Here is a 27,234-nt window from a genome sequence, read left to right as displayed (position 1 = left end):
GCACCAGTGTCACCCGCCCACTAGCTACTATCCACTAGGCAGATGAGAAATTACTTGACTTATCTTTGGCACCCTTTTTTTTTTTTTTTGAAGCCTTCAAGCACTCCTAGCTTGGACTGTTTAATCCCTGTAGTTCACGGCGAATTGACGCCACTCGACGATACTAAATGTGGTTTACAATATTTGTTTCAATACAGCAGTCATGTAATTCTGAACGCTTTCATTTCATGTATTTGATAAATTGTACGTGCGCCTTACCATTTATTGCATGGCGTAATAGAATATACGGTGACTCCAAATGCGCATAGCAACAAGCGCCCTCTTTGATACGCGATGATTTATTAGGCTTAGCAAACAGGTTCTTGGAAAGCTCAAAGCGGCATTCTTGCCCATCTTCGCCTAGGTTTGCGAAGCAAAATCCGCGGCTTCCCGACTGTAAATAACGGGTCAAGCATCGAGTGGGCGTGACATGGGTATAACCGGAGAGCAAACGCGGCATCGACCGATAATAAACGGCCCGCCTCCACAGTGTGTCGTCTGCTATATAGCGGCACCGCTGCAGGTGGCGGCCGGTCACGGGGCGTCGTCTGCTCGCCGCCGTCGTCGGGCGCCATCATCGAAACGGCTAAGCCTCGCCTCTCTCGGCCACGCGTGTTGGCGCCGGCAAGGCTTCTATGAAAGTTTGATGACCCACGAGCGCTGGTGGGATTTGGAGTCCCCGCGAAGTTGACCCGGAGCACTTTCCTAACCAATCCCAGGTCGATTCCCGAACATCTTTTTGCTATGTTTTCTTGTTGCGCTCTTTGCATTTTGGTCCCTATGACCGTGATGAGACCGCAATGTTCGGCGCTATACGACGGCTGCGATGGGGGAGCCGTGACTGCTGGCCTGGGGCCTCGGCGTTTTACGCATATTGCGCTATTGACCGTCGTCGGCCCATCTATAGTCTTTCATATACATACACTCCCTGGTGTGCCCCTTCAAGTACCAGCGTACCCAAAATGGCTGTAAATGAATGCCAACGTCAACGTGTTGAGGCCGCGCATATACGACGTCTCACGAATATAACTTTTTCCAAGGAACATAACTTTCTTGCGTGTGTGTGTGTGCGTATGTGTGTGTGTGTGTGTGTGTGTGTGTGTGTGAGAGAGAGAGAGAGAGAGAGAGAGAGAGAGAGAGAGACCACAGATGTTTATGGCCTTCAATCTACTAGCCAGCCAAAAACGTACTTATAGATGTTACTTATGGCGTCTGCGCGCAAGTTCGGAGCAGACGACTTGTGTTGGGTTCTGCGTTATAACCAGACGATCATGTGGTATCTATACCTCACAGAAACCTATGGATGCTGTGATTCAAATAAAAAAAAAATTAGAACATTTACCACACATTATCGAAGCTATATGAAAAAGTACAAAGGATATAGCGTAAAAAAGTAATAATAAGACGCCAGTTGGCCAATATCGACGATTTTATGAATCTGCACACGTATTGCGACAGAAAAAATATTACATGACCTCTCACATTGAGAAACTGTGTCTTTTACAGTGCCTCATAGCGTATACTTTGCTTATCATTTATCGCGGGGGAGAAACCTAATGTAATTTCATGTTGTAGGCATTATTCTATTTGCTAAAATCATAACGACGGCAATACTGCAGAAACATCAAATAGCTAATTGGAGGCATGGTGTCAAGGTCCGCAAAGTACGACATATATGCAGAAACAAAATAGAGTGCGTGCTCAATGTAGCAGACGATCACCGCATACAAAAAGAAAATGTCTATACAGACACAAGGCCGCAGCAGCGCAGCGTTCGCAAAACGAATTGGTCACACGTGGCGTTCGTGACGGGAAAAAAAGCAGCGTTACCGACAGAAGCGTATGGAAGAAGTACCAGACGATCACGGCACAGCAAAACACGTAAAGAGAAAGACGACGACGCCACCACAGACGGCGCACAAAAAGATAGTTACCAGAGGAATAAACAGGGCAATGTCCTGCCGAGTTTGTTTTCTTTCTCTCTCTCTCTCTCTCTCTTTAGAAGGAAACGAGATTGCGCGATGCTGCTCTGCTAGCTTCTGTTTGCGTCGTTTGTGGCGATATAGGCGCGGTGATAAGGTACGGAGACGCGTCGTGCTGTCACCGTCTGGACGAAGATGAATGTTACTCCGCCGCGAAATTGCCTCATCTCTCCAGCTCCTATATAGTACAAACCTTGTATGTGCTTTGCGTCCGCCATGAATTCTCGGCCAATTCCCCGCAGTGGGTATGCCCCACAGATTTGAGGAAAGCAACAGACAACAACAGTTTCCTTCAGGCAACGCAAAAAGAACTCTAGAGAGCGTCCAAGCGCCTCCAGTGCAAAATAAACAGATTGCAATGTCTTAGTCAAACGGACAAGGTTGCGCCAACAAGAAAAAGAAAATGTGAAGCAAAGTAGAGTCGCATAGGCTGTTAAGTGTTTATTTTGGGCACCCGGTCTGGGTCCGAGATTGAGCCATCTCGGACATGCCGGTAGCGGGCAACGCTTATTCGCGAACTCGCCTATGAATATAGTAACGTCCACGCGTTTACTCAAAAAAGAAGCAGTACTTTACCAAATATTAATGAAACGCGCTATTCAATCAGGGGAGCGAACGCATATAGAATTACTGTCCTACTGCGCAGTATACGCATACAATTTCGATTGCTTCCTAAAATTGTTGAACTTGACAGTCTGCTAATAGACAAAATAGATTAACTGTCAAGTGAGTGGACACATTTTAAATATCTGCCAACCTTAGAGCTTGAATAGTACTACACGCATTTAGAAAATAATAAAATTTGGAGAAAAATATTACAAATTGTCTTATTACTCATAATTTTGGCTGTCTATTGTACGTATATTACCAGACTTTGTCCTGTAAGGTCGCTGTCAAAGAGGTGGCGAATTTTTCTCGATGTCGGCGGTTCTTGACAATTCTATTTTGGAGCGCAGAGACACAGAGGATCAGATGTAGCGCAATATCGCGGGCGGAGATTCTACTGTCATCGAGAATGTGGGGACTACTTTTTCTTGCGCGCTCTCGCTGAGACGAAGGCCTTAGGACGCGTCTCGCCTTTATAGTCGGTGAAATGCTGTGGCGAGTACGCCGCTGTAGAAGAAAGAAAATTTGTATAGATGCTCCAACCACTTACGTTCGCTCATTTTCTTGAGGTCATTGTGAAAACGAACTTCTCTCAATATCAGCGTCTCTCGGGGACTGTCTTGTAGCGTGAAGGAGCGGCTTTGAGATGCAGTGTGATTCTGTGGGCGGATACTTGTACTAGGTTCTTAGGTGGTCACCGAGTGCAAGTGGACTACTTTTCTGCGCGCACTCGCGTGAGATCGCGACCACGCGCACGCACTTAGGCATGTATAGAAGCCTACGCACTAAAACGCACTGGGAAATACATTGCTATCAAACTCGGAGAATTCGCGCAGATACTCCGACTAATTACGTTCGCTGAACTCCGTGACGTCATCGCGGAAGCGAACACCTCTCAAAGTAAGCGTCTCTGTCTGTTTTGCGGTGCGCAGTGTCTTTTCCTGGGCAGTACAGGAACTACGTTCTTGCTCGCACTTGCCTGATATGACGGCCTCGGTACACCTGGCGCGCGCGCGCGCGCGTGTGTGTGCGTGCGTGTGTGTGTGTGTGTGCGTGCGTGCGTGTGTGTGTGTGTGCGTGCGTGCGTGTGTGTGTGTGCGTGTGTGTGTGTGTGCGTGTGTGCGTGTGTGTGTGTGTGTGTGTGTGTGTGTGTGTGCGTGTGTGTGCGTGTGTGCGTGCGTGCGTGTGTGTGTGTGTGTGTGTGTGTGTGTGTGTGTGTGTGTGTGTGTGTGTGTGTGTGTGTGTTACGGCAGTGCGAAGCTTTTAGCCGGGCCCGAAATGGACTCTCGAAATGCTACTCGCAGATTGCCGCATCTAGTTTCCGCATGTTTTGTAGAAAGTAATAGTGTTTGAGCATTTTCTCTGCCTTCCGTTTTGTTGCGCAAGTCCGTACATTCAGTAGCATCGCGTACATTGGCGAGCGGCGCTGTAGCGATGTTTTTTTCCAGTTGACGGGCATTCGAGACGAGAGAAAAACTGCGTTGAGCCGCGCATTACACGAGAATGCAATAAATATTGAAGCAGAAAAGAGAGGGGAGGACTTTGGGAGGCGAGGTTGCGTTTTAGGACGGGGGCGGGGCGGGGCGGGGGGGGGGGGGCGAACGTTCCCAATAACAAGGTTTGAGTCGATTTCTTTTTCTCAAAATAAATCTTCTGGCCGAATAATGTTGCGGGCACAGCGCTAGCTAAAGGATGCGCTCGATCAAATGGAAAACCCGGATATGAAATTCCGTTTCGTCGTCGAATGGAAAGAAAAGATGTGAAACTGAATACAGAATAATCATAAACAAGAGGTACAAAGGTATGCGGCAACATTAAAAAACGCGCTGCGACAAGGGTGCGAATCGAAAGTCGTAGGTATACTAAGTATACCGGCCTTATGAGGAGGGACCGTTTTTATCAGTATTTTTTATCTGTTCTGACCGGCGTTGTCGATTTCACGATGATAAAAATACGCAGGACTCCTGTTCTCGTTCCGAAAGATCCAAGTACAACACTTTTGAATCTGTGTCACAGTTTTGCACGTTGCAGAAACTACAGTTGCGGACTACAATTACAATTACACCAGTAAAAAAATTAATAGATTACAGTGAATAATTACTGCCCCACGAAATTAGTTGAGTAATTGCTGAAATGAAATGGACTATTTTTACGTTATTTTCCTCCCAACCAGTAATAACCATTGCAGAAATACAGCAAATAGAACAAGGCGACCTGGCACTTTCAGTGTGTCCTGTGGAGCTCTTCGCACATTGTTTCGAAGCTTGCTTTTCAAAGTTCTCGTCGGTAACCTTTCCCCGTTTTCTTGTGAAGAAACCAAGATCGACGCTAAGGAACTCGCTGGTTGCACTTTCTAGAGAGAAAGGCAGTGTATGCGTGAAAAATGCGTGACTTTCTTTCTAAGTCTCGCTTAATCATTTTATATGATGTGCTATCCCGATTAGAATGTTTATTAATTTTTAGCGTAGAAATTGTTGTTATCTGCGTCAAGTGCAGACGTTTTGCTTGCAGCTTTTTAAATGGACTACTTAACACACTGGAATGCGTGTGTGCATTGATTGCATTTGTTGTGTTTGTATTACTCACTTCTTTTCTTCGTGTTGTTATACATAATAATTCCACTATTCTAAATCTGTTAATTATCTTTTGCAAATCTGGACTGCGAAACCATTCCCATGCACACAGGCCCTAAGGCATTTCCGAGCGGTTTGTTAGCGCTTTTCACCTCAGGGACCCCAAACTGTCGTTGGAAATAAAGATTTGATTGGTTGATAGTAACGTACAAACACACTGTACAGTAAGTACTGTTAATGCTCTAATGCTCGCGTGTGGATCCTCTATGAAACGCAGCGCTTTATTGCTGCCGTGGGCTCGGAGAAGGTGCTTCTGCAGTAAGGCCAATGAAAAGATGCCAAATTCATTCGTAGGCTATTTCCTGGCATTAAAGTTTTACGTGGCCATCGCTGGCGAGTCATACGTAGAAGAGCCAACTCAAATCGTCGGCCTACATCTGTTTAAGCCGAGCAAAGAAACGCTTAGCGCCTAGGTATTCTTTTCTGACCACACTGTACAACGATTTACGCAGTTAAAAGTAAACAAGGGTGGGAATTATCTCACTACGCATTACAGTGAGCTTTACCGAGTAAACAAAAATGCAATTGATCAACTAAAAAACTACAAGAATCTCCTTCATTACAATAATCGATTACACGTAATTCGTGACGTAAAGATCTGGTCTGTATGCGAGCGAGTTTGTTGCCGCCAACCAGCTTTTTTTTTAATCATATCTGTCGCTAAACTGAGCTCCAGGGGTCAGTTCGTGCGGTGTTAATGAAGACATGATAGTGTTGGCGTGTGAATTATTTATTACGATGACGACGATAACTGCGGTGATGATCGTAGTCGCGGCTGTGATGCGTGCGTGCAGTCGGTGGACGGATTCCGTCAACGATGAAACAACAGCGACTAATTAAATGAATTATGAGGTTTTACGTACCGAAGCCGGGGTCTCATGATATCTCTCCATTCTGGCTCTTTCCGTCTCTTTTTCGTCTTCACCATTCACTCATTCCGTATCTCATTCACGTCGCGTTTAATGCGCAATAATGGCCCTGCCTTCCCTAGCGTCGGGACTTGGTTGGTCCCATAGAGTTTCTCACTATAACACCTAGAGGGTAATCTGGCGCCACCGTCTATGGAAGTTTCTTAAGGGGGCACCGTGCCGTCATGGGAATGACGGTATATGTGTCTGCGAGGCTCGTGTTGGCTGGTGTTGTAAGAGGCTTCGTCTAAAACGTGGATATGGCTACGCAAATAACGCGTTCTCAAAGTAAAATCTTCATAAAATGTTTCCATTCACGCATATTACATCTTTACTCACCCACGATGCATGACCAAGCGAAGAAAAGCAAGAACAGACGACCAACTGTTTCAAAGCGAGCGCGAACCTTGTCGTCTGTCCTCCAACTTTAGCGGCCCGCTGATACTTTTTACGTAACATGTAGTCGTACACACAATAACAAGTTCTCATAGTTAAACAAAACATGTTTTCGCGTAATAATAAAGCTAAAACAGCTTTTCACGTGCTGTTCTAGTAGAAAATGAATCATTGTGACAGACGGAACGGTACTTGCCAAGCGCGTCTTCAAGGTGTCCTGTCTCTACGAGAACGATGCCAATCCGAATTCACAATATACCGGCATTCCCATGCATACCACAGCGCAGCAGCGCCAGATTTCCCTCTAGGTAATGTAGTGAGAAACTCTATGGTTGGTCCCCTCTTCTTCTTTTTTTTTTTTTACCAACAGCCCATGTGTGGCGATCCCTTGCAGTTACACAAATTAAGCTCAAGCGGCTCATTTTCCCTACTCGTCGACTCATTCCGGCTTCTTCTGTGTACCGGCGAAGCCGCCTTTGAGACACCATTGCTTCGTGCGAGCGATGCTTCGACCGAGGGAACTGGCTCCATTCCCCAAAACTGTGCCGTACGGCGGCTTTGCCTCACTGTGCCTCTATCTACGGCGGTGCACCCTTTACAGGAGTGTAGTGTAATGAAGTTACTTTTTTTTTATCATATTGACGCTAATTACGTCCGTACCGGTCACTTCATACCTACTCTGTGACTATTTCTCACTTCTCGGCTCGTTCTGATCTACATTCTCTATACTGTCTCTGACCCGCTACGACGCTCCAGAAGCCGAAAAAGCCGTTTTATTTCTGGAAGCCGTTACAAAGTACCCGAATCCCAGATACGCAAAAACCCGTGCGTAGTCGGCTGAGAAGACCTTGTCTTCAATAAAGGATTACGTTTACAACTCTGTAACTCGGCATTAAAAAATAATGTGTCACAGTTCCGTAAACATCGCTTAGAGGGGATAATCAGAGCGTCAAGTACCACCTATCGACTAGCAGCAAAGCGCCATGCGCCATCTTGCCGAAGGCATGGCAAAGTGAAACTGGTCGCTCGACAGCATAGCTACACGCTTTCGCACTTGTCCTGTGGTGTAGCACCACTGCTCTTCTCTGTTTAGGCGAAAGCATAGGGTTCGTGACGACGCCGACAGCAAGCTGGGCTTGGGTTTTTATTCCTTCTTTTTCTGTCGTAATAGGCATAACAAAAACGGTGAACCAAAAAAAAATCCGCAGGCGAAACAGCGGCCAACGCATATGACGTTTTCCACCTCCGTCCCTCGTGCCTGTTTGTTTATTACGACGTCTATTTTTCGACGACTCCTTTCCCCCCTCCTCTCTTCAAAGATGAAAAAATGAAAAATCCTGTTTATTACTTTTTCTTCTTTTTCGCCATGTCAGCTTCATTTAATTTAGTGCTCAAAGGCAGAGCTTGCTTCCGTACGAAAAAAGTGTTTGGGAACGTGAACAATTGTTTAACACATATACGCGAAACTGTTATATTTTGTTTGATTTTTATGTGAAGGCACAGCAGTTTTATATACAACACACTAAGTGAGTTTGAATACAACACACTAAGAGAGTTTGAAGTGTTTTAAGTATTATAGCGGCTAAAAATATAATTTCACCAGAAATGAAAAAAAAGAAACACCTCACGGGTTGTAGGGGCACACATTTAGCCCTAAATATTTTTCAGACGAAGTAAAAATTAAAAAAAAGAAATATCTGAGAATACAGCCCGATGTTCACGAAAATTTCATTTTGATTCGCAGTGAAAAAAAAAAGAATGAAAAATCGGCTTTGGCAAGCATAAGCGCATAAAATTGACGGTTACAGCGCATTATATTCGTTAGCCGGTGGATGCTGAAGCAGCATCTAAAGAGGCAAGCGGCAACAAGCGAGAATTGGTTGTAGAGTCGGTAAAATTAACGGTACGTCCTAGAAATTTAGCCACATTGCACCATAGACCGTACTTTCTTTGGGATCGATTCATTTGGCCATTTGGTCAAAAGAGAAATGTAGCATCAAGTTTCGATGCTAAGAAGACAATGTCGACGTACTTGCGCGGAGCATACGATATAATATACGAAATGACTGAATATTGAAGATGAAAAAAAAAAGAATATGAAGGTACAGAATGGATAGGTAGAATCAACAATTAATCCCCGAATCAGTCGAACAGCCATATACTTCGACCTTTTATTCTTTATCGTCGACACTGGGCTCACTGCGTCTTTGTTTGTGTCCTGGCTCACAGGACGGACGTTTGGCACAGGGCGGCATTCACTGGCTCAAAACACCAGGGTAGTTGAATTTGACAATGTGGTCGAGGTTTAAAAGTATCCAGAATGGTAACTTGAAAGTTGGTTAAAACCGTCTAGAATGGCTAACAAGCTCAACGTGTATTTTTGCGTTACGCATTTCTAACGTTCCGCCTAGTCGTGACGGCGCGCCCTGCGGCTTTTCCCGGTTATTGCATTGCTCTCAGAAGCCCATACGCTAACGCCGACCAGTACTAGCACGCGCTCATTTCTAACGCGAAACCCACGGTATGGTGCACGTCTTCTGCTTCCCACTGACGTCGTCTGCAACCCGCGTGCTGTCTGCGTAAACAGACGGCCACTCGTTCAGAGCGTGCCTGCTCGTCTGTTCTCTTACAGAACGTTCTTTTTTACACTTCCGGCGTGCGTAGTACAGGCGATGCGCTGGAAGAACATTCCAGAAGGAGGGCTCACTTTTCTGGCATGCGGTGCCGTCTGCCGACTGCCACTTTCATCTTTGTTGCCTGTTGCTTCGTGACGAGTGCCTTTTATTTTCTTTTGTATTATCTTTTTTACTTCTTCTTATAATTTTTTGTGGGTTAGCCAGGCTTGTTTGTAAGGTGGCATTTCTTGTCTCCTTGGACGTCTCCTTGCGCAAACGATATCAGGTGTTTCGGACGTGTTTGTTCCTGGGCACATTTTTCATGTACATGTGGAATTCTGCTGACACTGCCCTCAATGCTGCGAGGTTAAATAAACGCGATATATAAGGTATACACTATACCAGCATGGGCGCACAGACGAAGGCTTGTGGAGGCCATATCTATTCACGTAAGGATTTCTTCCTTGTCCTTACTTGCTTTTTTTTCAAGAACAGACGAATTCACTATCACAGACAGAGGAATTCAGTACCGTGTGTGTGTGTGTGTGCGTGCGTGCGTGCGTGCGTGCGTGCGTGCGTGCGTGCGTGCGTGCGTGCGTGCGTGCGTGCGTGCGTGCGTGCGTGCGTGCGTGCGTGCGTGCGTGCTTGCGCGCGTGCGTCTTCTTCTTTTTCTTGCGCGCGCAGACGAATACCGTAGTGCTTGTGGACAAGCAGTGTTTTCTCGTGCGAGGAACAATCTCCATCACCCAGCTGGCCAAAATGGATTTCGCCCATACAACGGTAACTTTTTTCCTCTTCATTTTTTATACTTTTTTCACTTGCACTTTAGATACCCGAGCTTTCTTCGTCGAGATACCTCCAGGCCATGCGCGCAAAATACGCTTGTTTTCCGGCTCAAAACGCTAGAGCGAGACCGCACAGTTGAAGCGGGCTGCGTTCCGAAGGAAAAATAATGATAAATTTTTGAAGGAACAAATTCGTGGTAGGGCAATTCCAGGCCACTTTTGTGCAGGCCACTCCGTTTTACTTGAAGAAATATTTTTTCCTCGTCCGCAGGGGATCTTAAGAACCTTCATTCTCGTTCCCGTTCTTATACTCTCTTTCAAGCGCTTTCACCAGGAACGAGGAAGCGAGCTTGTAACCGAGGCGGAACGCGATTGCAGACGAATGGACAAGCATAGGCGGCGGCCAGCAGAAGGCGCAGAGCAGACGACGGAGCATGAAACGGACTAAGAGGCGTAGAACAGACGAAACGTTCGCCGAAGGCGCAGACGACCCGATATCGCAAAAGCAGAAGACGAGGAAGAAGCAGCAGCGGACGACGTATCGGCACAAACGCGAACGATATCGATCGGTGACAGGGAAGGCCAGCGAATAGCGAAGATCCATAGCTCCTGTTTTCACTTAAAATTCCGTTTTATTCATCTTCTTATCTCTCTTCTTTTCCGTTAAAATGCTCCATTCGGAGAAAGAAACGGGAAAGAAGAGGGGGTGGGGGATCTGGCAGTGAACTGAAAGGGCGGTGTCTGAGCTAAATCGCACGCATATACCTACTACAACTATGTGGAAATTGAGAAAAAAAAAAGAAGAGTATTAAATCCTACAGAAGAGAGTGCAGAAGAAAGTATAGAACATGAAATAACCCTGGAGCCTGCGGAGTGATCCGATGTTTGATCCAATTTAGTTCTTGTCTGCAACCAAAGCGGCCTTCTCTGCTTGGATGCTGCCTGATGAAGCGTGTATTTCGCTTTCTTTTCTCAAGCACCACCATGGTTCGTTTTTCTTCTTCTGCTTCTTTACTTTTGCATGTCACTTATCAAGCCGCGTTCGTCTCCCATCTTACGCGCGCTTTTTTATTGGATCATCCCTGTCCTTCTTCAGCCAATAGTGGCTCTTTCGGGACTTTTCTTCTTTCTTCTTTTTGAGCCGAAAGTGCGAGCGACCTACTTTTCCTGAGCATTTTATGCTCTCCTATTTTGTTTGTTCGCGAAATGTCAGGGGATGCTGTACAGACGTATAAGACTTTCAAGCACGGAATTGCATGCGTAGCTTTTTTTCCATTCCTCTTTTTCCCGGCCCGCGAATGCGCGAGAAATCTTACGAACTTAGCCAGAATCGTCGTCTGCTTTCTTTTTTTCTGCTTTCACAAATTCGATGCAGACGAATCAATGGCATCCGCGGCTCGAATCTGCAACGCAATCGCTTTAGCAGACGACACATGCGGCAGTCCTTTGCTGAAGTGGTCGTGTTGCCGCTGATTCGTCTGTGTCAAGTTCGAAACAAAAAAAAAAGTGAAGTTAAAGATTCTGGTCGCGAAAATGAAGGCACCGCGTGCTCTAAAATGCCGTCTACTCCGTGTACCTGGCCGGAATTTCAAACGCGTCGTCTGCTATCCAACGGGCTCGCAGCGCAAGCCAGGGGCTGCGTGGAAGATGTTACAAACTAAGCACATAACACGAATATGCCTGTTTTGCATTCGCGGAAAAGCCGCTTGAGCTGGAAAAATAGCGGGTAACGTAAAACCAAAGGTTCTCAAAAGTCTGGTTTCCACCCCCCCCCGTCCTTTTTTTTTTTCATTTCTTAAATGTAACATGAGTCTACTCGAACGGCATCAAATGAGAGCACAGCAGAAGACCGTTATAGGGAAGATGACAAAATACGTGCCAAGTTAACGTGAAACATTGTGACGAAGGCTTTTCGACGACAACTAGCAAGAAAGTACAAAATATTCAGAGCACCCATTCTAAATGTGTGGTGAGGTGCAAAACGCACGTATCTATTGTCGTTACCAGTGAATAATGTTAATATGTTTTGGGCGCAATATGTACGCTGCGTTTAAGTAATACCCGTTGCGCGACGTTAAGTGGTTTTCAAAACAAATCAATGACTGCGTTTATAACCACACTCATAAGACATATATGACGTTTGGTATTCCAAACACTATTCACAGCTATTCCAAACTATTTTATTTCGTCTTTGCGATCAACCCTCCGCGATTGGTCGAATTTTTTCGGGTCACCCCCACTTCACCGGTCTGTTACGCGACGTCACAAAAACCGCGAAAATTCCTAATCTGGCATGCATGGCGTGTACACCCTGATAATGCATGATTAGACCAAACGAAGTAAAAAAATATGTAATTCTGATTCTACGCCTTTTTCGCCATTAGCTCTCCGCTATTGCTCAAGAGTTTTGGGCGAGCGCCCACTTCACGCGACGTCACGAAACGCGACGTCACGCGACGTCACAAAACCGTGAAAACTCACGATGCCAAAGTGACGTGATGGCATTGCAGATGCATGAATATGTCGAACAAAACTGTAGTTTTTCTTTTCTTTCTTTTTTTGAAGGGGGACGAGGGAAGAGATAGTCGCAGACTGCCCTGTTACAAAAGGAATAGAAGTCGGCTGCTCGCCAATGGATCTAGAACGGGCTACTCGGAGCTGCCGGAAAGAAATATATTTACGATAATTAGATTTAATTAGATGCGACATTGCGATACTTTGACAGTAAAGTGTTATCAGACCCTTTCGGCACGCATACATAATCACACTGCCAACTGTTTTTTTTTTTTTTGCTTAAAATGCTTTTTAGTGGCATTTTTAAACTTTCATTGAAATCCGCTGCTATTTTCGGCCAGCCACCGCAAGCCAACTGGCGACTAGGCCCAACACCACCCTCCTCGTCTGTTTATTCGCGTTCGCTGCGCTAGCTCGTCCCCACCGAAACCCTCTCTGTTCTTTGATTCTTCTAGAGCGTTTGATTGGGCTGTTCAAACAACGCTGCGGGTCATCGCCCGATGTTTGCATCAGCGGTTACGTAAGTTTGACTGACGTCAGGAGATTCGAATAAAAACAGATTGGAATAGTTTTACATTGTGAGGCCTCCCACTTAGTTTCCCGTGCCATTACAGAAAGCTTTCGCTTTGGGAAAACTACGATTCCTATTCATATGCACGTAAAGATGCAGAAGTGATCCCATTATGAGCAGCCGCTGAAACAATTTTAACGACATGTGGCTGCATGTAAGCCATAAATACGAACCGATACCGACCGTTAGAAGCATCGTTTCGATGCAGTGCTCCAAGTTCTCCAGAATAATAATAAAAAAATTAGTTATGCTTTAAAAAATGTTATGGCACCACATTTTAGTGCGAGGTAGTGCTGCCGAACTTATCATCATCATTATAGGAAACGAAGCAATACGCAGCATTTGGCGCGAGAGGCTGCGGTGTGTGTGTATGTGTGCGCGCTCCGACCGCACTAATGATGTATATTTATTCGCGTTATCGAACGTTGTTTTGTTCTATAGGTTTACACATATCTACAAATATGTAAAGCCGGTCAAGGCTTTGTTGACCTTTTTACGTGACAGAGGCCTATTAGAAAGACTATAATGACCCCATTCCGTCCCTATCCATATTTTTTTGCACTCTTTTATTTTTGTCACGCTCTTCTTGCCGTCTTTATTTCCCCTTTCCCTTCCCCTAGCGCAGGGTAGCAAACCGTAGGTCTTAAGTCTGGTTAGTCTCCCTGCTTTTCTCTCATTTGCATCTCTCTCTTACAAATATTCAAACATTGCGAAACATTCAGATAGTAAAACTTTTGCAAAGCGCTTCATTTAAGAGAACTGAAACTGAACAACATAATGCGCTACTATACGGTGTTAGTGCAATACTTCGGAGTAGTGTAGGGAGCCTTATGCTGTGGGCACGATAATTTTTGTGAAACGGATTTGCTTTTCCCGCAGAGTTGTGGAGTTTTAAACTTCACGCATGTGCCTGCCCCCCCCTCTCTCTCTCTCTCTCTCTCTCTCTTCGTCTGCTTTCCGATGTTCGTTCATTTTCGTAGACGAAATCTAAAACCTAACTCAAAGGCTTCTGAAAACATACACAAGACAGGCGCTGAATGGTTTAGTCGCACCCATTGAATTCACACGTCGGGCTATTAGCCATGCCATTATGGTAGAAGTAGACGTTCGCAAACGCCCCTCCCAGCCGTAGGCGCCACTGTAACGTTGCTTCGCAGTGGGAAAGTCTAGATAGCCGTTGAAGCCCTATCGAGGCAGGCAGCCTCGATACCGAACGGCGGCGTCGACATCGACGCACGAGAAATTGGGGCAAGAAATAAATTAGAAGGAAAATCTGTACGATAACACAGGGGGAGGTGCCTTGCTTTTCGAGGCTAGAGCTGGTTGCCCTAGGGCAACAACATACCCGAGCAAACGTTCACAACAGGATGAAACATGTGTCTGCTGCATCAGGAATCCTTATACATCTCAGCATCTCATGGAATGCGACGGAATTCTTAAGGAATGCGAGGGTATTTCACGGAGCGAGACCCGTAAGTAACGTGCACGTTCCAGAAGTGCTGGGATTTAACGTGGACAGAAACATCGACCAGTCAGCAGTTGAGATAAGCAAGATATTGTGACAGTATCTGTGGAAAACACAAGCAGGGAAGAGATTAATACGACCGGATCCGTCACAGACGTTATCTAACGTGTAGTGGTACACGTTAGATATAGAAGGTTTAAGGAAAAGAAACAGATTATTGAGGAGACGTAGACAAAATGCTGTGCTGAAAAGCACGTATGGCATACCTGATTAGCTCACACAGGCTAGTTGAATATCTGTCAGCGCCTCATTTCAATAGAACGACAATAAATCATCATCATCATCATCGTCGTCGTCGTCGTCGTCGTCGTCGTCACCTATATCTAGGGGTCCAGCTTAGAACTCTTGAAAACTTGTGTCTTTTTGCGGGCAGCAGCGTCCGTGCTCACCAAAAATATTGGAAGCGTTTGGGTGCCTTCGTGAGCAGACTGGGCTGCCTTGTCCTTAAAGTTCTTGAAGTGCAACGGCCCAAGCGACCATTTATGATTCTGCTATGTAACCTTCCTCCCTCGCGCATATATACTGTGTTCACTCACTCCCGCTTCCGTCTTTCTATTCCCCCTCTCCCTGATAGCCAGCTTAGGGTAGCAAACCGGACGCTCACCCGGTTGATCTCCCTGTCTTCCCTCTCCTTGCTTTCTCTCTCTCTTTTCTCTTCAGAAAACACTCGCTTGCACTCAGCTCCCCCCTTTTGTTTAAGTACAACCAGCTTCAACCATATCTGTTAAGTAACAGCTAAAGGAGATGATTCATGTGTTTCACTCGTATTCGAACATGGGAAGCTTGAGTTAAAACGTGCTGTTCAGTTTCTCAACCTCACCCTTTCCTTTATGATGATGATGTTTTCTAATGACATCGCTTTAGAGAAAGAGCGGCGAGAAATACTCACTTAGCATGCTTTAGCTAATCAGTTTTGCTGAGTGTGCCGTAGTCTTGCGTCTTGCCTATCTCTGCCTCATTTTCTTCCAGTACGCTAAAACCTCTATCTCTATACTGTAAAGTTACTTAAGCCTGTAACGACCCCGGTTCAATCTTCTCCGAGTATTTTATTTTCCACTGATAGTCGAAACTTATCTTGCTTACCTCGTCGGCTGATCTGGGCACTCTACTACAGTGTACTGAGTTGTCTGCGGATTCTTTCTGCAGCCTACGCTTGCCTCATCCTGTTTCGAATATTTGCTCCTGCGTGTTTTTGTCCTCTGACAGCCAGTTCGAGGCCTCAAATAGCGGAGCCCCTGCTCCGTAGTTGAAGCAACGCCGTTTAGCAATCGCAGCTTCTAAGCTCTAGAGTCAACGCAATAAAGCAGACGAAATACTCGCTGTCACATGCATCCTCCTATCCATGACGTGCTCGTCGCGTAGTGGAGCCGTGCGCAATCTTTAGTCGGAGGCATAAAGCTACCGCGTCCCACCGCGCCGACGCGATGAGCCAGAACTTTTTTCCTGTTTTCCATGTCACCGCTGGAGCCGCTGCTATGTAAATACTTTGCGCACGGCTCTCTCTACAAGGCTGTGGGCAGACGAACTTTATGACGCGGTTGGAGTTTGGGACGCACGCCCTTACGTGCTGCCATCGCGGCGAGAATCGCCGATGCAGACGACAGAGGAAATCACCGAAGCTTCGACGAAGTCGGACATGAATAATTAATGCCGCTGCGGGATTAACAAACACCTCGACGGGTGGTTTTGTGGAAGAGTTCCGCAATATCGATGCCCCCACGCGCACTGTGGACTGAAGAGTGAGTACGTACATTCCCCTGAGAATTGCACGCTCATAGATCCAAAGAGCAGTCCATGACTAGGCGCTAGACAGATAATTAAGAGGAAAAATATTTTGTGAACGCGATAATGAAAAAACGCGTAGACGGGTGTCACAGTATTCATGCTGCAAATGACGTTATATTCCCGCTAGAAAGCGACGCAGTAAGTGCTCTGTCGGTGGCTGAAACGCCGCGAACAGACGACTGTTTTCGTCTGGATTTTTTACCCGCGAAAGCAGCTTCGCGAGCAGACGACGGAGAAGAATAAAAAGGGTCTGAATTCAGAACAAAGAGCCGTCTAGAAGTCGTAGGTGATCAATTGGGCGTTTCGCGCGCCCCATCTGCACATTTACAGCAGTCGAGTTCCACCTTGTTGCACATTCTGGTTCGCTCCAAAAGGGCGTTTGTGTAAGGAGGGAGAGGAGTGGCGAAGGGGGAGTGGTCACACTATCCATGATTGTCTTTAAGAAGGAAACTCAGTGTTGCGAAACCCCGTCATATACCAACTCCTCGTTTGCAAGAACTGGCGTTCTGAGGGTGGCTACATTTGTGTCCTAGGATTTCTTGCGTCAAACGGGAATAGCCGCACAGACCGCCGGGACCTCCCAAATGAAGCGCAGTGAAACGCAGTGCTGTATGACAATGATGTTAGAGGCCAGTCCACAACTGGAATCGTACGACTGTCACAATTTATGAAGATCGTACCCACATCCATCCGAAATGGTGGCGCATCTTTTGAGAAATTAGTTACCCGTCCCTTGTCGGATTAATTCGCGTTAGTTTATGTTGTGTCATTGAATGCCGGCGTTCCTCAATATAAGCTAAGGTTTTGGGCGATTTGAGATAGCTAGAATTCTGCGGAAATTTTATAGCATTAAACTTTAGTCTTCATTAAGCAGCCAAATCAAAGCGATATATCGATACCAACGTTTGTCAAAACTAAAGGCCAACAGACGCAGAATTTCACTTTGCCTGAATTGGTTGTAATCAGTAGTGTAGACTATCAAACCAATCTCGGCAAAGCTGCAAGGCTAGCCGGTAAAGCCTTTAAATGACAGCTTAGCAACAAACGCGACAATCTGATGGTTAGCAGATATGGCGAAAATCCCAGACCAAGGCCTCGGACATCTTAGCGCACCGCGGGCGCTATTCGATCTCAGAAGGCCATGCCTATGGGCACCCCGCTGGTTCTCAACGTTGCGAGATCTGCATCATTCCCAGTGAGCGGAAATCGCAGCGCTTCTTTAACATTATATTGACTCATTTGCTAGTTTTGCAAACCTAATATATTGCACGGGGGCGCTCCATACCTGCGCCGCCTAAAACTTTAGGTTGAACAGAACTTCGTGGCAACAGCGTTAAACTTCCACACTACGACACAATGAAAAGTTACACTGAGAGGAAGCAACTAATAATTGCAACGCCGAAGAACCGAACCTATAGGTCATCCCGCGAATCAAAAAATACCAATCCGAAACCTGTCCTATTGCTTTCGATCACTCTCGTGCTAGTTTAACGATATGCACTGTGCCTACAAGTAAGTCTGCACGGAACTCTATGCCTCCGGCTAATTGCACTATGCGAAATATAAAAAAATTACAGGGTCTCTTAAGATCTCTCATAAGAGGTGAAAGGCGAAAACCTACTCTTCCTCCTCTTATCATTAGCCTCTTTCTCTTTGCCTCTTCTCTTTTTCTTCTTTCTTTTAGTCATTACTGCTAACTACTAAGCATTTTTAGTCATTCGTAACGAATTGTAGTCGTTACAAGTTGTCGTTAAACATATTGGTCATTTCGTAGCCATTACAAGTCATTTCAGTCATTATTAATCATTATTGCTCACTACTAAGAATTTTTAGTCACTTGTGATCAATTGTGGTTATTACAAGCCGTCGTTAGACTTGTTGGTCATATCATAGTCATCAGTAGTCACTGCAAGTAATTTCAGTCATTATTAGTCGTTACTGGTCATTACTAAGCATTTCTGGTCATCTCTAATCAGTTGTAGCTACAATTCTTCGCTAGAAGTATTGGTCATTTCATAGTCATTACTAGTCATTACAAGTCATTTCAGTCATTATTAGTCAATAGTACTCACTAGTAACCATCCCTTAGTCAGTTCTAATTAGTTGTAGTCGATACAATTCGTCGCTAGACATATTAATAATGTCATAGTCATTACAAGTCATTTCAGTCATTATTACTCATTACTGCTAATTAGTAAGCATTTTTAGTCATTCGTAATTAATTGTGGTAATTACAAGCGGTCATTAGATATACTGGTCATTTTGTAGTCATTAGTAGTCACTGCAAGTCATGAGTAGTCATTATTAGTCATTACTAGTCATTATTAACATATACCAGTCTCTATTATAACGTTGTCATTCACTAACTGTCACTATCAATCATTTTTCATTCTTTAATCTGTCGTCATATGGCGTGATGACGCTTCGGCGGACACTCCAGCGGTCAGGTCTGCCGACACAAACGTCACCACGAGCCTAGAAAGGCTTTCGCCCTAAAAGATATGCATCCGTTGAACCGCCATGATAGTATATACTGTGGAGGTTAGATATCTCCCTCTGTAGCGTGTGCTAGAAGCTCTGTGTTAAAATTCGGACACCCGTGCCACGAAATGCCGCTATTTATCTTGATAATAGAGGGCACACGATTTTTATAAAGCCCGATACTCGTTGACCGGAGATGACCAGGTTTCCTAGTGGAGATTTTCGTAATCGGTGTGCTTGAAGTGCGCCGATGTATATTTTCGTAAGAACCAGAAAGCAGGCGACAATTTCGTCTGGACGTCTGCCCGCGAACAGACGACGCCGAAAAGCAAAGTCGACTGCAGGGCAAGAGCCCTCCAGATGGACATTGTACCAGAAGAAGCAACGATAGCACCCTTCTGCTGATGGCTTGGCGCACCGCTGTCATTAACAGAGACGGTGGTGGAACACTTTGCGGCGACGAGCAATAATGCTTTAATATTTTTCTTCCCTTCTGCTTTCTTTATTGTTCTCCTTGCTGCTGAAATATTCACCGCAACCACTAGGCACCGGTTTGGGGCTGGTGTAATCAAGAGCCGGCGTCATTTCCTTTCATTCTTTCTTTCTTTCTCTCGAGAGGCGACAGGCGGACACCACAGGCTGGCGTTAGGAAGGAGAGGTAAGCTAAAAATGACCTAAACGCGCAAAGAACGCCTGCTAAGTAGTTAGTACCGCATCAGCAAAGTGGTTGGAAACGCTGTGTGGACTGTCTGATACCGTTCTCCTAATGGACAGAAGGAACGAAGAAAAACGTCACGCGGACGTCGAAAGTGTAGTACACCCCCTCCGTACAATGCACTGTCGTCAGAGTTCTCCAGACGATTTGCAAGCAAACGGCGCCATGTTTGGTTGTTTGATGAAAAGCTGGCAAAATCCGCGTGCGTTTAGGCTGGCAAAGCAAGTGTTTAACTACAAAACTTCAAACAGGTTAATAGTCGCAGAGAGCTTTAAAAGCTAACTGCAGCGAAATGCTGCGTCACTTAAAAATTATTTACACAAGAAAAAGCTCAGTGCGAAATAACGTGTACGAAATATTTCTGTGAGTGAACACCTCTATGTTAAACATCTGTTTGCTTAATTGAAGAAGTGCGTGTTTTCTAGCCTTGCGGCCTTGTCGCAACTACTGTAGCGGCTATTACAGTCCGTTTTTTAACAAACTGAGTCGATGTGAGATTTCTTTTTTTTTTTTTTTTGGCAGTTGGCATATAACTTTGCTGCGCAACTTGTAGCAGTCTAATAAAATATATGTCGATTTACGATACATCGTGTTCAAGTAGGCATATCTCACGGACAGAAATTCAAACGGTTTGTGTCACACCACTGCCGAATCGCCACGATAAAAAAAAAAAGACCCGTCCCTGTGAGAGAAGTAATAACAATGCATGTGTCATTCTTCCGGCATCGACATTCGGCACGGCATCATCATCTTAATCATGATAAAAATAATTATGCCCACTGCAGAAAAGAAGCCGCTTTGGCAGATGTCCAGTCGCAGATGTCTAGCTGTTCTGCCTGAACCAAGTTTACCATACATCTGTACGTGAATTCGAATCCTATCAAGCCAATTGGTTTCTTTTCGCTATCGACCGCGCTTCGATCCGGCACGCCAACTACTTCACATTTATGTTCAGAGATGTGAATAGTCGTACAGCTCCAAAATTTTCCAGCCTCTGAAACACGGCACCAGAGCTATGTCTCGCAGTTATGATCAAAACAACCTGGGAGCTGGGACGAAGGCTGCGAAGTCCGAGGGCTTTCTGACTGATCTGACCGAGGTAGCAGCGCACACCGACAACTAAAGCAAATAAAGGTGTGTGTGAAGCTCTGGAATACAGAAGGTGCTATCCAACACACCGAAATGAATAATTGAAGAGTGAATTCCGCCTACAACTCACCGAGGACGCCCTACAAAAAAGCCACTCAATAAACACGGCAAGCAGGCTTCTCCGCAAAAAGACTCGCTATGCGGCGAAACAAACGGAGAGATAAAAGGAAGACGAGCCCGAGAGGGGGTCCCTCCAAGCCTCGCTTGCTCGAAAACGTTGTCATTAGGTGCCAACTACAGGCCGGTATAAGAACGGAAAAAAATTTTGAGCTAAGCGGACTTCTTCCTTAAGAATCTCTCGTCAATGTCAACTCATACATTCCAGAACTCTGATTCAAACACTCTTGCTAGGGATGAACCTAAACTTTTGTACCAATGCGCATGTGCAGTGCTCTCACTAGGATATTAATGCAACGAATGTGATCAGGTATCTTCTCGTTAATGAAGAAGTATTAAATTATAGCTACTGATGGGGACACACTCATGGCTGAAGCCTTCAGTGTTTCGCATATACTTCAAAAACCAGGAAAAAAAAGTTATACAGCTTTCAAACACCCAGAATTCTAGCAATTACAACTGCTGAGCACGATTAAAGCAAACAAACGGACGAAAAAACGCGCTAAATGTCGTTTCGTTAAGAAATGTATCGCGTCGTCAATGCGCTTTGTGCAAACGTGGCATTGGTAAACTAAAAAGACTTTGCATAAGATGACATGGCTCCAGATTACTTTCGTCACGGTGGGTAAAGGCACTGCTGAAACTAACAATTACGTCTGAATCGCAGTAAGTTTAGATACAAACGCCCAGTTTTTTGCCAATCTCATCGTCCTAGAATGCGTTCGTCACCTTAATCTTCTATCTAATTACGCAGTTTAAGTGTCCTAAGAGCCAATTCTGGCGATTTAAACATTTTCGAACTGTTGATCACATTTTTCTGAACGCTTCGGTAGACAATAAAAGGCACGTTTTTATATGAAGCCTGAGAGGCAGGAGAAAGTGCAGTGATTGCATAATTAAAGGAATCCTGCACTCGGTGGCATTCTAGGATTTCAACATAGACGGCCCTGTTCAACGTAAAGCGAGCTTTTAAAGCTAGAATAAATGCCTCTCCGTGCAGAGTCTTGAACCAGCAGCCATCCGACGTGCTTATCCTGCTTCCTAGCTCTAAAAACGGACCTACTTGTAGCACACGCTCAATCCGCTTCGGCCAGAAGCGCGGCACATCGAATGTTCCCTTCTAGCAAAGCCGCAAAGAGACCCGCAGAAACAAAACAGTCAGAAGGCGTCGACGTCGCGTCTAGGGAGATTTGCAGTCACGCCTAATCCACCGAGATCCCCGGCAAGGATCCGCTTCCGATCCGAGCCAAAGCCCGAGCCAAAGCCGCGAACGGACCCGAAGAAACGTCTGGATCCCTGCAGCTCTCTATTCGCCGAGATTTACATATGTATTTACATAATCCTTTCCCTCCAGATCTGCCAAACAGCGCGGACATAAGCTCAAGACGAGCGACGGCCCAGCAAAGCATGGGCAAACTCGAACGAGGACTAACGCAAGAAAAGCAAATAAACAAGGAAAGAATGAAGTTAGGAATGGAGAAACAGGAGAAAACAGCTTGCAGCTCGCGCGCTTGTTTTCTTTGATGTTCTTAGCCAGCGGTCGAGCGTGAACGCTCCATTTCCATTGCGGCGAGCGTAAGCAAGCCGCAGATGTTGTAGGAAATCGCAACGACAAGGAGAACAAAAAAAAAAAAACGTGCACGTAACTCGGAAAGCAAATATAATCGTCTGCTTAGTCGCGTCGCCCGGCTGACCACGCCGGCAAACGACAGCACGAGGCTTCGACCGACTGCTTTTCTGCCCAATATGGCGCCGTCGCGAAGCGACAGCAGACGACGGCAGGAACCGCAAGATATCATCGCCGCTGCCTACATAGCCCTTCGCACCCTTTTATTTACCTTCACTTCATATTATTTTCCTTTCTTTAATATTATTTCTTGCGCGTGGTCATCTCGAATTCTCCTGGCACGAAACACGATCCCGCAGAGCAAACACGGTGGCGGCCGCACAGGGCCTCGCTATAAAATGAAAGGTCAGTCCTAGCTGGGCTGCCTGGTGCAACAAAGAACAAGAAAGAAAAACACGCGCGGAGAAAATACACAGCGAGGTGGCCACAGAAGCGCAAGCCGCGGCCACTGCCTGCGGTTAATGTACCGCGTTATATAGCAGACGGCCGGACCGGCTACGCGGCGAGCAGGCGACCGCCGCGTTATATGCAGACGACAAGGGCGCGCTCTGCGAAGAACAGACGAAACGCATGAAAAGTGCAGACGACCGACAACGCTCCATGCGCGTTCCACTGTCCGGCACCGGGAAACGTATCCGTCGGCGAACGTTCGCAAATTAAATAATCCGTCCACACGCGCCGCGCACTTAGGGCTCGTGCGCGGATGTCAATATAAAACGTCGCGGCGACTCAACCGAAGCCCGAGTTCCGTTGGAAACTCCCACTGCTCGAATGGCATTGACGTTCGCTGAGAGGCGGCGTTAAATGAGTTAGTGCGCGGAGCTATATGCACAGGCGCGCGCGAGTTCGCAACGCCAGCGGGAGCGTTATTCTCTTGTGCTCTCGCATTTCCCAAACGACAATTCGCGCGCATGAGCCGGAAGAAACTTTTCCTTCGAACGTAAAGTGCAAATCCCTCCTTTTAGATGTTGCGAAGTCTCAATAAACGAAGAGAAGAAACTAGGGGTAATGAGCTTAAGGGGTTTCGTTGCCTCGAGACTTTCCGAGCGAGAACCAGTGCGAGTTTTTACCTTAAACGATAAGCAGCGCACGTGGCGGGAAAGAAAGTAAGCAGATATGAAGGCAATTTCTGCGCTCCTGTCACGACGCTAATTCGCCGCAGAGGACTTGAGTGGGTACGGTGCTGCCATTCGCGCTATATGAACAACCTTTTCCGCTTAGCGCGTTCTCGGGATGCGACTGCTTGCCTCATCACGCTCCAGCGAAGCTATACGAAGCGAACTAGGCTTTCGGCTCCGCCGCGCGGCTACCTTGGAGTTGGGAGCTTAAACAACTCCTTTGTTTCTTTCTTATCTGCCCTTAACACCCATGCATAAATTTGTCGCACTAATGCTGTGTAGCAGTGCTGAAACTAAGAAATGTCTGTCCAGCAACGTCAGTAAATTCAGCAGGAAAAAGCAGTACTTGCAGCTCTGTCAGCACTTCTTTCTTGCATACGTGTTGCTTTACAACAGTGAGGTCTTTTGCAGTTACCCCCAAGCCATGCAAAGTGCTTTTTTCATATCTATCTATCTATCTATCTATCTATCTATCTATCTATCTATCTATCTATCTATCTATCTATCTATCTATCTATCTATCTATCTATCTATCTATCTATCTATCTATCTATCTATCTATCTATCTATCTCTGTCTGTCTGTCTGTCTGTCTGTCTGTCTGTCTGTCTGTCTGTCTGTCTGTCTGTCTGTTTTGTTTTGTTTTGTTTTGTTTTGTTTTGTTTGTTTGTTCTTTATATATGGGGAATTACACGAAGAACTTCGCTCCTCCTCAATGAATTTTATGCTATCGTCTGCTGACATTTCTCGAAAGAGCAGACGACGCATACATGGCGCAGAAGGCGCATACATGGCGTGAGCGTCCATTTGGTTGGCTGGCAGTAGCGCTGCCTTTCAAAAAGCTGCGTAGTATTTATCATGGCGGAGTAATTTTGGACTGCTTCGCCTGCTTATAGCTGTAGCGAGTGTCTACGAAACATTACTTTTTTTTTCATAGAACGACAGGGAAGCTCGAGAAGGGGAGAAGGTGAAGGGGCTGTCAGCCTGCGTGTTCGTCGCGCGCCCTATTACAACGGCCACGTCTTGCGAAATCTGAGCGTTTCAACGCGAGCAGTGCGCTGTCGGCGGCTGTTGCAAGTTCGCCTCGCAGAATGCGTTCAGCATTGATTAAGCTGGAAGCAGTACCGAGCATCGTCACTGCTGACTGCAAAGACTAGGAGTTGCTGCACTCGACATCATCCAACTGCTAGTAGCTGTCGTCGAGTGATGTTGGGACGAATTTCTCTCCAAAATCGCAAGAGTACACTAAAGTCGCGCAACATTCTTCTTCTACATCTTTTTTTCAGCGTCGTCTGGTCACTGTTTTCGAAAGCAGACGACGTAGGAGTGAATGCGTGGCCGAGCAAACTTCTGCAGCGAAAAATACTACTGTCTTTCCATAGCGGTCAAAATATCAACACGTTAGTGAAGCAAATAGCAAGTATTATGCGCCAGCGGACCCCTTGATCTCGAAGAATCACTATAGATCTAATTCCACACGTTGTTCAGTGTCTTGATATTAGCGGAGTCATCGTCTCAGTAGCAGAGTCACCAAAGTTTTCTTGCACGCAGACAAGCAAATGTCAGCGAGGAAATGGTCATTGTTCGACGCTCTATAGTCCTTCTCCGTGGTAGCTAGCGACACGTTATGGCAGACGACACGAGGGCACGTCGTCTGCCACGAGAGTCGTCGGTCACCACGAAGGAAGAGGTCACTCCTTCCTCGTCGACTCATGTCAGCCCGAGCTTCAACACCACTGCGCCGATTTAGTATAAGCGGGGCCGGTGCTAATGCAGCGCTCCCCTGATTCAGGCCCGGGGTTTCCAGGGGTCCTGACTTTCGAATATGACGGCTGCCCGATCTATTCGTCTGTATACGTGATGCATGCCGCAGATGATGGCATCACACAAAGCAAGCGCTTCGCGCACCGGCTGCAGTTTGCTACACCCTCTAGCGGAGATGTATGCAGTTTGTTCTCTAAAAGGAACAAACGAATTTTGGTATGGAGTTTGGGCGAATATGGGTAGCCGCGTCCTAAGCGGGATCCGGCGAGACACGCAGAAAAGAGATTTGATTGTTTGTTATGGATTACAAAGTGAATGTTCGTGGGAAATGGATCTCTGATGCTGGAATTTCATGAACCGCTTGCGTCTTCTCAAGCGCGCATCACCGCGCTGAAAAATAAACCTCCATTTCCTTTGAAAGAAAGTTCGGCGCTTTTTCTTATACACTTAATGAGAATGTATAGATACATGTTCGTCTGCATTCCCGTACGCGATTATGTATAGACGAAGGAGTCGGTATAACCAACGCCTCAACGACTTCCCTTAGGAAGAAGGTACGCTAAGCGGTGTGAATGTACGTCTGTCACGTTTTTGGATCATCGTTGTGATCCTGCATCATGTCGACTGCAGAACGAAGGCCTCTCCTGTCGCTTATTCAACTACCTTCGTCTTGCGACAGCTAACTCCCTCACATGCCGGCAAATTTCCTAATCTCATTGCACCGCGATAACCTTCTGCCGTACTAAAACTGCGTTTCTCAATTCCCCTGGCGTAAATTCCATAAATCTAATACACCGCCCGTGATAGGATCTACACGTTGCATGAGCTGCTCCAACTTGGCTTCCTCTTTCTCTGAATCTCATCTATAGAGCATTAGCCCCCCAAGTTTGTTCTCTAAAATATACCTTCGTCTTTATTAATTATCTTTACGTTAATTATCTAACTAACTGCATTGTTCAGATGTTCACTAGAGTCAGGCACACAGCGCATTCGCGTTGAATAAAGAAAGTGAGTCGGTGGTCAGCTTCGTGCCGGACTAAAGATTGAGAAGAATTACGGTGGACCCATCGCACTTTCTGTATATTTTGTGGAATCAATGTTGAGCGAAATTCTCTGGTCGAAATGATTCACTTATATGCTATGCAAAGATAAACGTAATGCGTGCCAATTTCGTCCTACGCCCACGTACGTGCAAGCAACCCTGTTCGCGTTCTCTCCTCCCGTCGCACAAGTTTTGTGTCATCTGGCATCGCGGTAACTCTTGCGTAACCGTTCGTGCTCTGAGCTGCGTTTTGCGGCATAACGATCACGTGCCCACCCAGCAAGAAGGCGAGATGCGGAGGAAAATTGCCGCGCCACCCACGTGACCCAAGCGACCGTGGCTTACATCCATCTCCTGGACCGGTCCACCTCATTCGGCGAGAAACCGACCGAGCAGACGTCCTAAACAACAAGCAGAGAAACGTAGGAAAAAGAATCGCTTTAACAAATGCATTATACGAGATTCACGGCGTATGTTTGTTGCAGTGATGGCACACAGTTACCGTTTGTCGTTTCATTGCGTAATTCCGTGTAGAAAAATGTAATCGATCACCGGCACATCTGTAAAGGGAAGTAGAAATGTGGCTCCATAAGTCGATTCGTTATAAGAGCGTGCTGTGCCGTGTTGTGTGGGCTCTTCGGTGAGACAGCAACGCCGGCGGCAGCAGACAGCAGCCACGGTGAGCAAAATCTCTGGGGCGGTTCGCGAAAGGAAAGCGAAGTTTGTAAACTGCGGTAACTGTAGAGGTCTCTGCTGTCGCGGCGGTCAAAGCACCCGACGCACCGCAGCGCGAGCTCCTCTCCGAAGGTCGCGTATACTCTAACCTCCGCGCCCAACCCGCGAGCGGGTCCGTCTAGGGTGGC

At 46.2% G+C, this 27,234-nt stretch overlaps 1 protein-coding gene across 1 annotated transcript in view; it reads right to left on the bottom strand.

The window, feature by feature from the left end:
* The window catches only part of LOC142589740 (somatostatin receptor type 2-like), a 143,681-nt gene that overhangs the window by 81,994 nt on the left and 34,453 nt on the right, over positions 1 to 27,234 (bottom strand). The window lies entirely within an intron of this gene.

This window comes from Dermacentor variabilis, chromosome 8 (assembly GCF_050947875.1).
Source record: "Dermacentor variabilis isolate Ectoservices chromosome 8, ASM5094787v1, whole genome shotgun sequence".
Classification (NCBI taxonomy): domain Eukaryota; kingdom Metazoa; phylum Arthropoda; class Arachnida; order Ixodida; family Ixodidae; genus Dermacentor; species Dermacentor variabilis.
The sequence above is the reverse complement of the archived record's forward strand: the minus strand, read 5'-3'. Positions and strand labels throughout refer to the sequence as shown.